At 35.5% G+C, this 13,784-nt stretch overlaps 1 non-coding gene across 1 annotated transcript; it reads right to left on the bottom strand.

Moving 5' to 3' along the window:
* Positions 1-1,000: 1,000 nt before the first annotated feature.
* Positions 1,001-1,120, bottom strand: LOC129236621 (U5 spliceosomal RNA). The gene has a single exon (XR_008581681.1). It is a non-coding gene; the product is annotated as a U5 spliceosomal RNA (small nuclear RNA).
* Positions 1,121-13,784: the final 12,664 nt, after the last annotated feature.

Below are 13,784 nucleotides of genomic sequence, written 5' to 3'. Positions count from 1 at the left end.
GCCCATAACTGTTGCTTAGAATTATATAAACTTAGACTAAAGTCAAGCTCGTCGTTGGTTCATCGAAGTCATAGTTAGTTCTATACCGTCGATCTACAAATAAACGAACCTGCCTTAAATCATGGTGCTTTGCTTAAAGTTTAATTAATTAAATAAATCAGTAGCTCACTACAATTTAAATTTGAATTGAAAAGATTATACACGAAGAGAACCAAAAAGTGGATTCGTCCAACTTCAAGGCTTTGCAGCCCAATCAATTTGCATCTGCCTATACAACAAACAGACCTTTGGGCCAGCGCAGCTTATACAACGCATATTTAGTAAAGAATTTTGGAACCATTCGATATTATTTATATGACAATGGTAGAATTGGTTCCATTTTAATAAAGAATAATATAGCCGGCTTCGAACTAAAGAGACGTAGAATGCTTTCAAGGTCAAGGGATTAGAATAGTCTTCTCCATATTACGACGCAAAAATCCAATCATAGAAAACGCTTTAAAAACAAGGTAATCATTATGTTTAGTGAGTCTTGAATCGAAAACGTGAGTCCTGAGTCGAAAATTATGCCCAAGTTATTAATATCGTCTTTACAACTAAGTTTAGTGTTATCCAAAATATAATAATAAATAAATGGATTGAGTTTTTTCCGGCATGAAAGCACGCAGCATTTGTTGTATGATGTATCATTTTTGAAAATATTTAAGATCCTTTCAAGATTAGTACAATCTTCCATACAACGAATCTGTGCAAATAACTTAACGTCATCTGCAAACAATAAAGTTTTCACAAATTGAAAAATTTTTGGTTAGTCGTGTAGGAAAATTAAAATTTAAAGGGGCTCACAGTGAGTCCTTTGGGATATGCAGACCAAATAATTACTCAATAAATTTTTTTTTGGAGAATGAATGGAATTAATTTGTTCTGAAAGTTTGGGTTTTGTCGTGAAAATTAATTTCTCAGTTTCCTCAGGTGTGCGATTTTTTTTTCTTCAGCTCACAACCAAACAGTCCCAATCTCTGCAAAAATGCATTTTATACTTATTAGAGTGCTCCCCTTCCCGGAAATCTTTAGTAAACGGCGAAAAATTTATTCGACAACTCAAGAGAAGCCAGAGAGTCTCTTTTCATTTTGTAGTTGGATGAAAGTGTATTCTAAAAATTGAAACTAATGTGAATGTAAATATCTATGGTCCGGAGAATCTGAATCTGCAATTTATTTTTACTGAAAATGATCACTAGGTGGCATTCCGATTTAGAAACTCCAAATTTTAACAGTTTTTTCGACAACGACGATCATAAAATGATTTTTAGTATACGAAATTTTCACTTTTTTATCCTTTTCAATGAATTAAGCGCAAACAAATTTCATAGTTTTCATTTATTTTCTAGCTGTTGTTCGAGCAAAATGTGTAAAATCTCTCCAGGGTGCCAGTGAAAACTTTTTATTATCCTAAAACTGATTTTTCTCGCAAGAACTCACCACCTGCTATTCTTTTTGCGAGTGCAAAGTCGACATTATGAAGGAAACTCGTTAAATGTTTTTATGTAAATTTCATATACATATATCCGATTGCTGGCCTCAATTGCGTCACCAAAACCTTTATATACTATATACAAACTAAAATTAATCATCCAATTTTATTTTTGAATAACATTTTTACTTACATATGAAACAAAAATTATTTTGAATGATGAAAACCTTTATGTTGACCTTTATGCGCTCCATTGCTTGTCTCTTTGTATCCTGAAGCTGTCTATTTGCTATGCAATAAAATAAACTATTGGAAAGAAAGAAACTCTTTAATGCTTAAACTATTGTTGTGCTCGAACTTTATTGATCTACTGTACTTAAATGTGTATATACCCGCATATTTAGATTCGAATGCCTTCTAGTTTTACACGCACATCCACTTAAAATCGAGCGTTAGTAACTTAAGTAAAACTCATTTGCACTAATCACAGAGTATAAAAAAAAATTGCCAAGAAAGCTCATCAATAATCGACTAATTAACTTGATTTCAAGATCGTAAAATCGCCGCAGGCATTCAGTTATTAAAAGCTTAATAACGACACTCTTCCGTTAATATGCCTACATCCATAAATACGCACTTGTATGTACATACTCCAGTTCATGTTCATTACGTGTATGTATGTATGTATGTATGTATGTATGTATGTATGTATGTATGTATGTATGTATGTATGTATGGTATACCTACTGCTTTACAAACGCCAACATAACCTAATACAGATTAAAGTGGTTTGTACGAGTACGTGCAAATTTCTCTGGCGCTCCGAATCACGAATTTCTCAAACGAGCGTAAACTAATAAAAACAAAGTCAGTCGCATCAAATGTCTTGCACCATTGAGTAAGTAATAAATAATGCCTCCACACAGGCGCAACAACTCGCGTGTACGGGAATGTAATCTGCGAGAAATCAACTTTTTCCAATTGGTGAGCTTCTAGTGAATTAAGTATAACAAATTTAAGTTGGCGTTTCGTTTTTTCTTCTCTGTATAAACAGCTAGTGAAGTTTCTACAGCCTTATTTCGGGAAGAGTCTACTGCCTTCTGCTGCCTTAATTATCGGTAGTTTGGCACAAAATATGACAAAGAGAAATATCTACAAGGTCTTCCGAGCATTTGGAGTTTGAATTAATGATTTTTCTTTTACTTTGTCAGCTAAAATAACATCTGTGATGTGTTAGAAATTAATTTTTTGCCGGATATTTAAAACAAAGAATCGCTTTTCATTTGAAAAAAGCTAGGAAATATAATATTAAAAAACATACATATGTATTACCAACGTGCTGAGTATTATTATCGAAAGTTAGAAGTGCATTTTCCAATTGCAAAAACACGAAAGTAGCAGAGGTGCGCCGTTTGGTTTACGGCGCGCCAAATAATCAATCTTAAAATACGATTTTTTGCGTATTGTTTTTGAAAACCGTATAAACAGCCAAAACTGTGATGTCATTGCACCGCCTAGAAGCTACGATTTGACTATATTTGATGCAATTTGTGGATGCCGCGCCAAAAAAATTGGCCGCAAACCAATCATCGAGCCACTTTTTGGCTTCTTTGTGAGTATTGAAGCGCTGCTCGGAAAGTGCGCGGTCCATCGATGCAAACAAATGATAATCAGAAGGCGCCAAGTCTGGTGAGTAAGCCGCATGCACCAGTGGTTCCTAATCGTAAGTCTCCACCAATTCCCGGGTCGCTCTTGTTCGATGTGGCGGTGCATTGTCACATTGTCAGTTCATGCGGCACCCATCTTCCGACCTTTAAAATCATGCCCATGTCTTTCAAACGTTTGGAAATGGTTTCTTGTGTCACTCATAATCTGCCATCATTTCTTGCGTTTGACCATCATCTTATTCCAACAATGCTTGCAATTCGGCGTCCTCAAACTTTTTCGGTGGCCGGCCACGGTCATCGTTCTCCACGTTAAAATTAGCCACTTCGGAATTTTTCAAACCACCTGAAGCACTGTGCTCTACTTAAAGCATGTCCATCATAAGCTTCTATAAGCATTTGATGAGCTTGAGAAGCGTTTTTCTTCAATTTATAAGAGAAAATCAACGATGTCCGCAAATCGTAGTTTGAAGGCACGAAATTCGACATTTTTAAGAGCGACAAAAATGCATTGTTGTGTGAAACGTAACAAACAATGAACTGAATATTGTTCTCAGATGACAGATGGTACAATCCTGACCCGATTCGGCAGTTAAAACATGAGTTCGCGCTTGTCATTAGTGAGATGTCAGAAAAATGGATATACTCGCGAAAATGTACCAAATACTTAGGCTACCAAAATGGGCTACTGAAAAGCCTTAGCAAATCTTAACTCTTTCCAATCTAAAAAATTTCTTACAAAAAATGTATATGCAACTCAACGGGCGCCTCGCCAGACCAGTTTAAGCGGTGCTTTTACCACACCAATATTGTGAATGTACGTGTGAAGCCGAAAAACTGATGCTCGTGAGCAGTAGCAGTCCAAACTGCTCTGTAATCATACAACTACAAAACAGTCATCACTAGTCATGGGCGATATGTTGCATATTTAGAAATAGCGAAAACTGAATAGTTTCTCAAAGTTGTGTTGTTTCTGATCTGCTTAATAATTTTCGTTTGATAGTCCATTGAATTAGCATTTTCATGCACTACAATCAAGCTTGAAAAGAGCACTCTTAACAATTGATTAGAACTATCCTCTTTTGGTTGATTAAATTTCAGAGCTGTTCTACCGATACAAGTGACAATTAGCGGCGTTCTGGTCGCCCATTTGAGGTCACCACACCAGCAATTGTTGATCAAATTCTCTGTACAATATTAGACGAGTTAAGTAACGCGATCTTAAAGAGGATCTTCACATGGGTTTCAAAACCTACCACCAAGATAACTCACGTCTCCCTCAATCTGGCCAACAAACACAACTGATTCACAACTTTACAGTAGTGTTTGCCATTCTTCATTCTAACCACGGGCGAAACATGAGTTTCTTTGCAATATATCAGAAAGCAAAAAACAGTCGACAGTTAGTGGCCTTTTTGTGGTGAAGATGCGCAAGATGGGCGTGTCAGTCTACATGGTGGTCGGCGCAGCTTGCTGGAATGCGGTGAGATAAACCTTGTGGTAATGTAAAGGACTAATATATGTAGAGAGCTCCAAGATTGGTTCGTTTGTAGTAAAATATTATCATGTTCAGCAAAGTTTATTTGGAGTTGGGGGATAGGGATTTTGTATGGAAACTTTTTTGCAAATTATTTTAAAAATTGTCCCATTAACCCTGTATATAGACATTTTTTCGTTTTATTAATTGGTAATTATCAATTTTGTTTTTGAATAAATTTTTTATAAAATAAAAAAAATGATTATGAATGATGGAAATATTTATCTTGACGCGCTCTATTGCTTGTCTGTTTGATGCTGCACCTTTCTACTTCACAAGTGTCGAATATGATTGACGTACGACGCCATTTACAAAAAATGTATAAATCTTTCGATGATTATTTTTGCGCCAAAGTATACAAATAATATCAAACCAGATATAGAATCTTGAAAAACAACTCGGAATGGATTTCGTGAAAATAGTGTTATTGTATGGGCATGTGGAATCTGTTTGTATGCATTTACCTAATTGCATGAGTTCAGTCGGCTTACAAGCGCTTTTTTCAATGGATCGAGTCGCGACTACTAGATAGTACTAATCTAATATAATTAAAAAAAGAGGTTGTCTGTAAAGTCGGTTTACTGACGATAGTTTAACGTGATAACGTCATAAGAAAATACTGATTGAATGGTTGCATTTTCAAAAGAAAATTTTAATTTTATTTGTTTGATAGATATTTTGTATGGATATAGAGAATGAGTTAACATTAACATAATATAATGTACTTTAACATAACATAACATAACATAACATAACATAACATAACATAACATAACATAACACAACACAACACAACACAACATAACATAACATAACATAACATAACATAACATAACATAACATAACATAACATAACATAACATAACATAACATAACATAACATAACATAACATAACATAACATAACATAACATAACATAACATAACATAACATAACATAACATAACATAACATAACATAACATAACATAACATAACATAACATAACATAACATAACATAACATAACATAACATAACATAACATAACATAACATAACATAACATAACATAACATAACATAACATAACATAACATAACATAACATAACATAACATAACATAACATAACATAACATAACATAACATAACATAACATAACATAACATAACATAACATAACATAACATAACATACCATAACATAACATTACATTACATTACATAACATAACAAATTATTCCGTATTAAAGCACTTATCAACAGCTTTCATTTGATACCCATATTGTACATACACAACCAAAGGTTACCCGGGTCCACGTTTTGACCTATATCTCGAGACCCCAGTCACGGAGCGGCATGAAAAATACTCTGTACTAAAGCATTCACCAACAGCTTCAATTTGATATCCATATTGTACAAACACATTCTAGGGTCCACGTTTTGGTCTCTATCTCGAGACCCTAGTCACGGAGCAGCATGAAACATACTCTGGACTAAAGCATTCACCAACAGCTTCCATTTGATACCCATATTGTACATACACATCCGAAGGTTACCCGGGTCCACGTTTTGACCTATATCTCGAGCCCTATTTCCAAAATAAAATATAATCCATGTTACTCGTGGATGATGTAGCTTTCGAATGGTGAAAGAATTTTTAAAATCGGTCCAGTAGTTTTGAGCCTATTCATTACAAACAAACAAAGTTTTCCTCTTTATAATATGTATTAGTATAGACAACATATCTTATAAGGTATATGGTAAATATTACCATACATTTTTCCTTCATATATAATAAAAAAATTAATAATTATAACATTAAAACAACAGGTATTATTAACAAACTTGGTTTTATTTTAAATTCTTCAAGTGAATCAAATTAATAATAATCAATAAGAAGGCATGTGCAAATACAAATACGTGAATTTATATATGTACATTTGCGCATATACATACATACATATATACGCTCACTTAAGTAGGAGAGAGCAAGATATCGAACGTTGCCGTTCGTTTGCTCTGTTTGCTTTGTCGTTCGTTCCGCCCTTTCGCTTGCAGTTCATTCAATGCAATGAGCAAGGTAACGGCAATGAGCAAGGTAACACTAATATGAGCAAGGTAACACTAATGAGCAAGGTAACACTAATATGAGCAAGGTAACGGCAATGAGCAAGGTAACACTAATATGAGCAAGGTAACTACATATGAACAGTAATGAGCAAGGTAACACTAATATGAGCAAGGTAACGGCAATGAGCAAGGTAACTACATATGAACAGTAATGAGCAAGGTAACTACATATGAACAGTAATGAGCAAGGTAACGACACATTTTTTCGTGCGTGCAGCCTGTTAAATCGAATTATAAAACGTTATCACGTCAAAAAAAAAAATTTTTTATAACTTCATGTATTGTATTTGAACTAGTTGAGATCTGATCACTAGCCGAACTAGTTCGCAACTGGTTAAGTAGCACCAGTGCTGAACTGGTGTTCATTTCACTAGTTCAAGATTTCTCTCCAGCGCGTATGCATACATATGTGCACACATATTTATTAATGTGTGCGCTTATGCTTGTGAGGCTTCACATTCTGCGCATTACCACAGTTCTCATTGATATGCTCCAGTTAGCAAATATGCACTCCTATCTACATAGATAGATGCATATGTGTGGCTGCGTGTGTGTGAGCGTACAAATCTGTCCTACTTTGCAAACATCACAAACTCCACTAACGAAGTTAGTCGTGAATGTTGCCAAATAGTGCTTAAATTACTCGTAGAACTTGTACTTGTGCAAGTAATAATTAGATTTGAAAATTGAGATAATCAAGTGGACATTAAAATTTTACAACCTCCTCGCTTTATGTCGTCTCTTCTCGCCGCCGAAGCGCTGTCAACCGTTCGATAGACGGAAGAGACATGACTGCATCCGGCGTGTGGTGAATAAATGCTTGTGAACTCAATAAATTAATTACGCAGACATTTTCTACCACATAATATACATATGCATGGGAACAAGCTAAACACATATGCATGCTTTCCCACACACACACACACGCACACACATCGAAATAGTATTAAATGTCGAGTTTTTCTCCATAAACTCTGTTCATTGGCCATTGGACACTTGCTCTAATGCCATTCGCATTATTTGTCTAAGTATTTGTTTTTTGTTGTTGGTGTAGCGTTTGAAAGATAACCCATTTTTAGCTGCATTGCTGTTTCTTGTGTCCTCTGACATTTTGTGGCATGTACTAGTATTGCATTTAGAATTGAAAGTGACACTTAAATTAAATGAAATTCACAATTTGGCAAACGATTGGGTTGAGAGATTGGGCTGAGTTTGGTCTTTGAGGGTTATTACAAAGTTATTTGGGTTTTCAGCATTAGTAATTGTATTAAGTTTAAAGTGTAAATGTAGCCAGTGTGTATAGAGGCTTTCAAGCTCCTCAGGAGTGGCTGCTCAATTGTCAATGAATGTGAAGAATATGAAGTTCTGGAGTAAGCGCTGCGAGTAGGCACCTAGACATGGCCAAATCGAATTCAAAAAATTATATTTGTGTTTGTGGAATTTCATGAAGGTATGGGTTTTTAACATAAATATAACTAAAGTCGGGTTCACTTTAAATTCACTATGTAATTCTAAACTACTTTTCACTGATACTTCGACTACTTCACTTGCTCTTAACTGACTGCTTTTATATGGCGATGGCGCCGACAAATATTTTATTCTGTGCCTTTAAATATTTAAGGTTATAAGAACTAATAATATTTATGCCCAATTTGTAAGTACTTGCCTTACCACTATTAATTGGTACACCTACGATTTCTTATCATGTATTCCCCATTGCAAACTTATAAACACATTACTATTTTTTTTATAAAAAATTTAGTTCAAACTAGCAACACAATTATATAACGCAAAGTTTCACACTTTGTACGCAATTTTTTCAAAATTTCATCAAATCTTAAAACTTTTAACCAGAATTTTTAGAATTTTTGAAATATTCTGGATATGCAGTTTTATAGCCCATTGAATTTTAGTATAACAAAGAAATTTTCAAATGCCTTGATTTTCTCATTGATTTTTGACAATTTTTTTTCGCTGATGTGTTGAGCATTTTCTTCTGCATATATAATATAAAATACTGCCGAACAGGTGCTTTATATGGAAGAAAACTCCCAACATCGTATGCAAACAAAATTTATGAAAACTCAGTGCGCTTTTTATGAGGACTTTAAACTTGCACTTTATTGTAATAGAATTGAAGGGGATAGAATAGATGATTTCTATAGATTTTGATTAAAAAGTTAAACATTTTGATGGCAATTTGTGTAAATTAGTTAAACTTTTGTGATGCAAATTTTGAAACTTTCAGTTATTTGTTTTCTGTTGTAAAATGCACCGAACTTTTATAAAAGTTTACATAAATAATTAAAAAAAAAATTAAAATAATATATATATACTAAACATTTGTTTAAACTTAGTAAACTGTTGGCTCCTATTATTTTGCACACTGCTGTATATACAAAATATCATATAATATAAACAACATATCTTTCTGTCTAGTAAACGATTATACTGACCGCTCTTCTGTCTGCAGTAACCACCGCTGAAATTTTCTACAAATATTTTCGTACAAGGAGGTCAAAAATTAATCATACCTAATGAATTCTGTTGTTGAATAACTTTTTCACTAAATTACAAAATTTGATTCTGAAAAAAAAAAAAAATTAAAAACAATATTTAAATTTTTAAGCTTTTTTTTGAACTTCTTTAAAAAAAAAAATTTTACTAAATGGCGCGGTTTTGAATTTGACACTCTAAAAATCGGGATTTTTTGAGTTATTTGATAAAAAAAAATACGAAATAATTGAAATAATAATATGACTCTAGTACGGGCCATAGGCATTGGTATTAAAATTTCAGTTGATTCGGTTGAATAGTTTTTTTTTTCAACACCAAGTTGAAAAAAGTCGTTTCGAGATAAATGAGCTCAAAGTTTGAGGTACAGGAGCGCGAGTGGTCCGGGGTCTGCCTAGTTAATAGGATGTTAAAGCTATAATATTGGGAATTTCCGCATGAAATTTTCACAGTATATTCTTAGGATACTACACTTTCGAAATATCGAAAAAACAAAATTTTGATTTGTTGAAATGTTTAGACCACCGGGTCCCATCAAGTGCGCGCAAACTATTTCCCAAAACAGCCCATGGCCCATGCTGCCAGGGCTGCTGCTTCCTTATATTTGTTTAACTTATTACTATCCTAATTTGATAAAATTAATAATAATAATAACAATATTTCCCTAAAATAGTGTAAACTAGCATTCGGCAAGAAAACTCATACTGAGGCGAGCTGCTCGTAATTCCCCCTAATTTTATGCAAATTAAATGTCTAACGTCGGCTGTCGTTGTGTGCGAGTGTGCTCAACAAGCCGGAAATATAGAATAAGCGCTGGACTCTCGCATTACTACCGAAGCACAAGCAGCTTGCAGCCCAGACATTGAGATAATTTGCTTAAAATCTCAGCATATTGAACGCATTAAAAATTTAAATTGATTACCACATTTCTTAGGATAAAATCAAATCAATAAAGTTATTGCTTTCACTTATTAAGTACTAGGCCAGATTACGAATTTATGCATTTGTCAAAGTGGTGCACCATTAGTAGAGTAGGAGTGTGCAGCAAAATATGGCAATTGAGTTAGGAAAGTAGGACAATTTACTTAATTGACGGGATGGCAATGCTGCGAAGCCACTTCTGCGACTTGACTACTATGCTATGCTATGTTCTGCTATGTAGCCTACAGCTATGCATACATGTGCATGTGTATGTAAGTATTTTTGTAACTTGGTAACTTGGTAACGTTGAGAAGTTGTATTTGTTGTATTTTTATTTGCATCCAACTGATATGTGCCACTGCAACAGTGAGTGGCACACGCGTACCCGCTTTCACACACATAGAAACGCACACATACCACCCCACCCACTTGAATTGGTTTAACCTAATTCATTGGGTAGTTCATTTACCCGTGAATAGGAATTCATCAATCATGCATTAGATTTCGAATGCAATAGAATTCACCAAGAGGACCGCGCAGTGATATTGGTTGCCACACAAAGCGCATTGCAATGATGGCGGGAGGCATGCGGCAAGTATGAAACCTTTGCAGGTTATGTAGAAGTGCATTAAATGTATTTGAAACTGCGATTGATTTGAAATTTGCCTTCGCAATCGAGTCTTTGTATGTGTATGTATGTACGTTGGGTGAGTGTATATTGCGTGCGTGTGTGGCAATTACACGTTGCAATACCTCAAGTGGCACACTTGTTCAGCGTATTTGTATGCACATGCACACATACATATACATGCTCGCATATCAGTCACTGCAGTTGACTATTTATTTGGTATTCATCGCTAATGAAAATCCGTATGAGTATTCAATTTTGAACTCTTGTGCTGGTATTCTCACTCTGTGGAAATTTTCTATTGGGCTACAATGAAACTGCTGATTGGCTTCGTTTGTTGATTTGCGCTATTGGAACCAAAAAAAAATTAATATCTGCATGCAAGAGAAAATTTATTGCACATTAATTGAACTGAATTAAGTGACTCGTGTGATAAATTTCATTGGGGTTTCCTTGGCTTCTTCATAGTAATTAAATTTTAGTCCAATTTGAAATTATTGTTAGTTAAAACCAGAAGTCATATGCAAATCCCAAAAATACTATATTTGGAGTCTCCTTTCATAGATATGTTTTACCGCCCCCTATGCATAAAGCAACTGCTTAACGTTACTCCATAAGATAATATCAAACGGCGTGTTGAATGGCTGGAGTGAGGTGGTTATTAGTCGGGAACATTTCTGTAACTTGCGCGATTACTTTCCATTACCTCAAATAGACCAACTGAGTGGCATGCATCAACATCTTGTTTGAATTACATATCACTGAAGTGGGGTTAATTTAATTTTGGCTCAAAATAGTCTTCTAAGCTGCAATTGGAAGGCCGCCGTAGGCGAATGGGTTGGTGTGTAACAAGCATTTCGTAGTTCTCATGCTCGAATCTCCAGGAATGAAATACCAAGTAGTAGCGCTAGCGGAGGTAATGGCACAGCTCCGAGTGTATTTCTACCATGAAAAAAGATACTCCATCTCCCGTTCATAGGCAGCATAAAACTGTAGGTCCCTCTATTTGTGAACATCAACATCAAGCCACACGCCACAAATAAAAGTAGTTCGGCCAAACACCCAATAAAAGCGGTGTGTATATAAGCCTCAGTAGGTAACAACCCAATATACAAAAAACGAGCTTCATCGCTGAACATGGCATCTCTATTCACCACTAAAAATGACACTACTGAGACTTTGCTTATTATTCGCTTTTTCGAATTACCGCTGTACTTTCCCAAATTTCACCAGGCACTAATACAGGATACAGCCAGAATCTCTTGAGCAGTGACAACCATTCTATTCGTGAGAATCCTTGCTTCTGGTGTCCACTCGCGTACGACGAGTTGAAGATTTCTTACACCGACGATTCTTTACACTGTTAATCCTTTCCCGGATATAATTCCGGGTCGTACCGTAGAACCGACTGCCGTGGGAACACTGCGTGAAGACCCTTTCAGTGTTGCGAAGAAGTACATACTTTGTCTTGTTCTCTTTTACAGCTTAACTATCCTCGTTCTTCTCTTTCTCCAAGCTTTAGAAAGTCGTGCTGTAGGCCACGGCCTGGCAGGTTCGCGTTTTTACTTGTTTTGTGCCATGGCATTATAACATAGAATCGTGGCTATGTGCTCCAACATCAAATTGATGAAGTTACGTTCAGACGTTTCGGTGAGTTCCTTATCAACTTGGATGGAGCTGAAGATTGCACTCAACGTCAGTCTACATAGCCGTACGATTATAAATTTAGTGGACATCTTAAAATTTTACATGACAACCCTTCGCTTCGCATTGTCGGAAACCGGACGAAAAGTGATGCGTGTCAAAAAAATGTGGTCAATTGTAGATTTGCTAGATCTGAAGCCAGACTTATAAAACCCAATTATTTTTCTGACGACATTGTGAATGCTTATCCCGCGATAATTGGCGTGAACTGCTGCATCACCCTTCTTATGATATGGGCAGAGTACACTTATGTTCCAATATTCGGGTAAGTTACATCAGCTCTTTGTCGCCGGCTCCATCGCTGTTATAGTTGCAACACCAGAGGCCTTGTTCTTCTTATGATGCTTTATTGCTGTTTTTATCTCATCTTGGTCAAGTGGACGTTAATTAGCTTCGCCGCTTTATAGGTTTGGGTTCTTCATTGATATACCGGTGTTTTCATTCAACATCATTGATGAGTGCTCGTTAGGTATTTTTTCCATTCAACACCATTGATGAGTGCTCCAGTTACTAGATTTCCATCTCCATCTTTGCATGAGCAGCGCCGGTTTTGAAACCATTTCATTGCTGCCTTAATTTCTGATAGAATTTTCGGATTTCATTTGTACTTACCTGCATCTCAAACTTCTCGCGGTCATGTCTTTCTGTTTCTCTAAGATACATCTCTATTCCCTGCGCTTCTTCTAGTAACGCTCAATTCTCACTCGCGCCCCCATTAACTGCAGGGTAGTTTCATATCGTGCGTATTTCCCACCTTAGTACAAAATCAGTAAATTCGTTGTTGATGCCATGGCAAATTAGATCTGCATCTAAAGATTCTCTCCGTTGTGAATATTTTTTAATTCGGTAAACTCGAGGAGGCAGAATATCGATTATTTAGCGAAACTATTTTCTCCAAATTGCCGATAGAGAGGAATCTTGCATAGCGCAGGTCATTTGAACCTTAAAGGCTCCAAAACTTTTAAAATTCATGTTTTGTGTACGACGCCTTTTGCAGTTAGGCATTTCTTTGATCATCTCCACGAACTAACCAGTGAAATAGAAGAAGGATGAAATTTTGTTTTTGTTGTTTATTAAAACCAAAGCAGAAAACATATAAAATGATATTTTAGTAGTAATTCCGTATCTGTGATTGTTTACATTACTTTTTCCCATATAAGTTATGGTAGACTTTAACCAGAAGGCTCGACCGTGAAAGCGAAGAGTTTAAAGCTCAGCTGCCCGCAACAGTTATGCT

This window comes from Anastrepha obliqua, chromosome 1 (genome assembly GCF_027943255.1).
Source record: "Anastrepha obliqua isolate idAnaObli1 chromosome 1, idAnaObli1_1.0, whole genome shotgun sequence".
Lineage (NCBI taxonomy): Eukaryota > Metazoa > Arthropoda > Insecta > Diptera > Tephritidae > Anastrepha > Anastrepha obliqua.
This window is presented reverse-complemented; position numbering and strand designations above follow the sequence as displayed.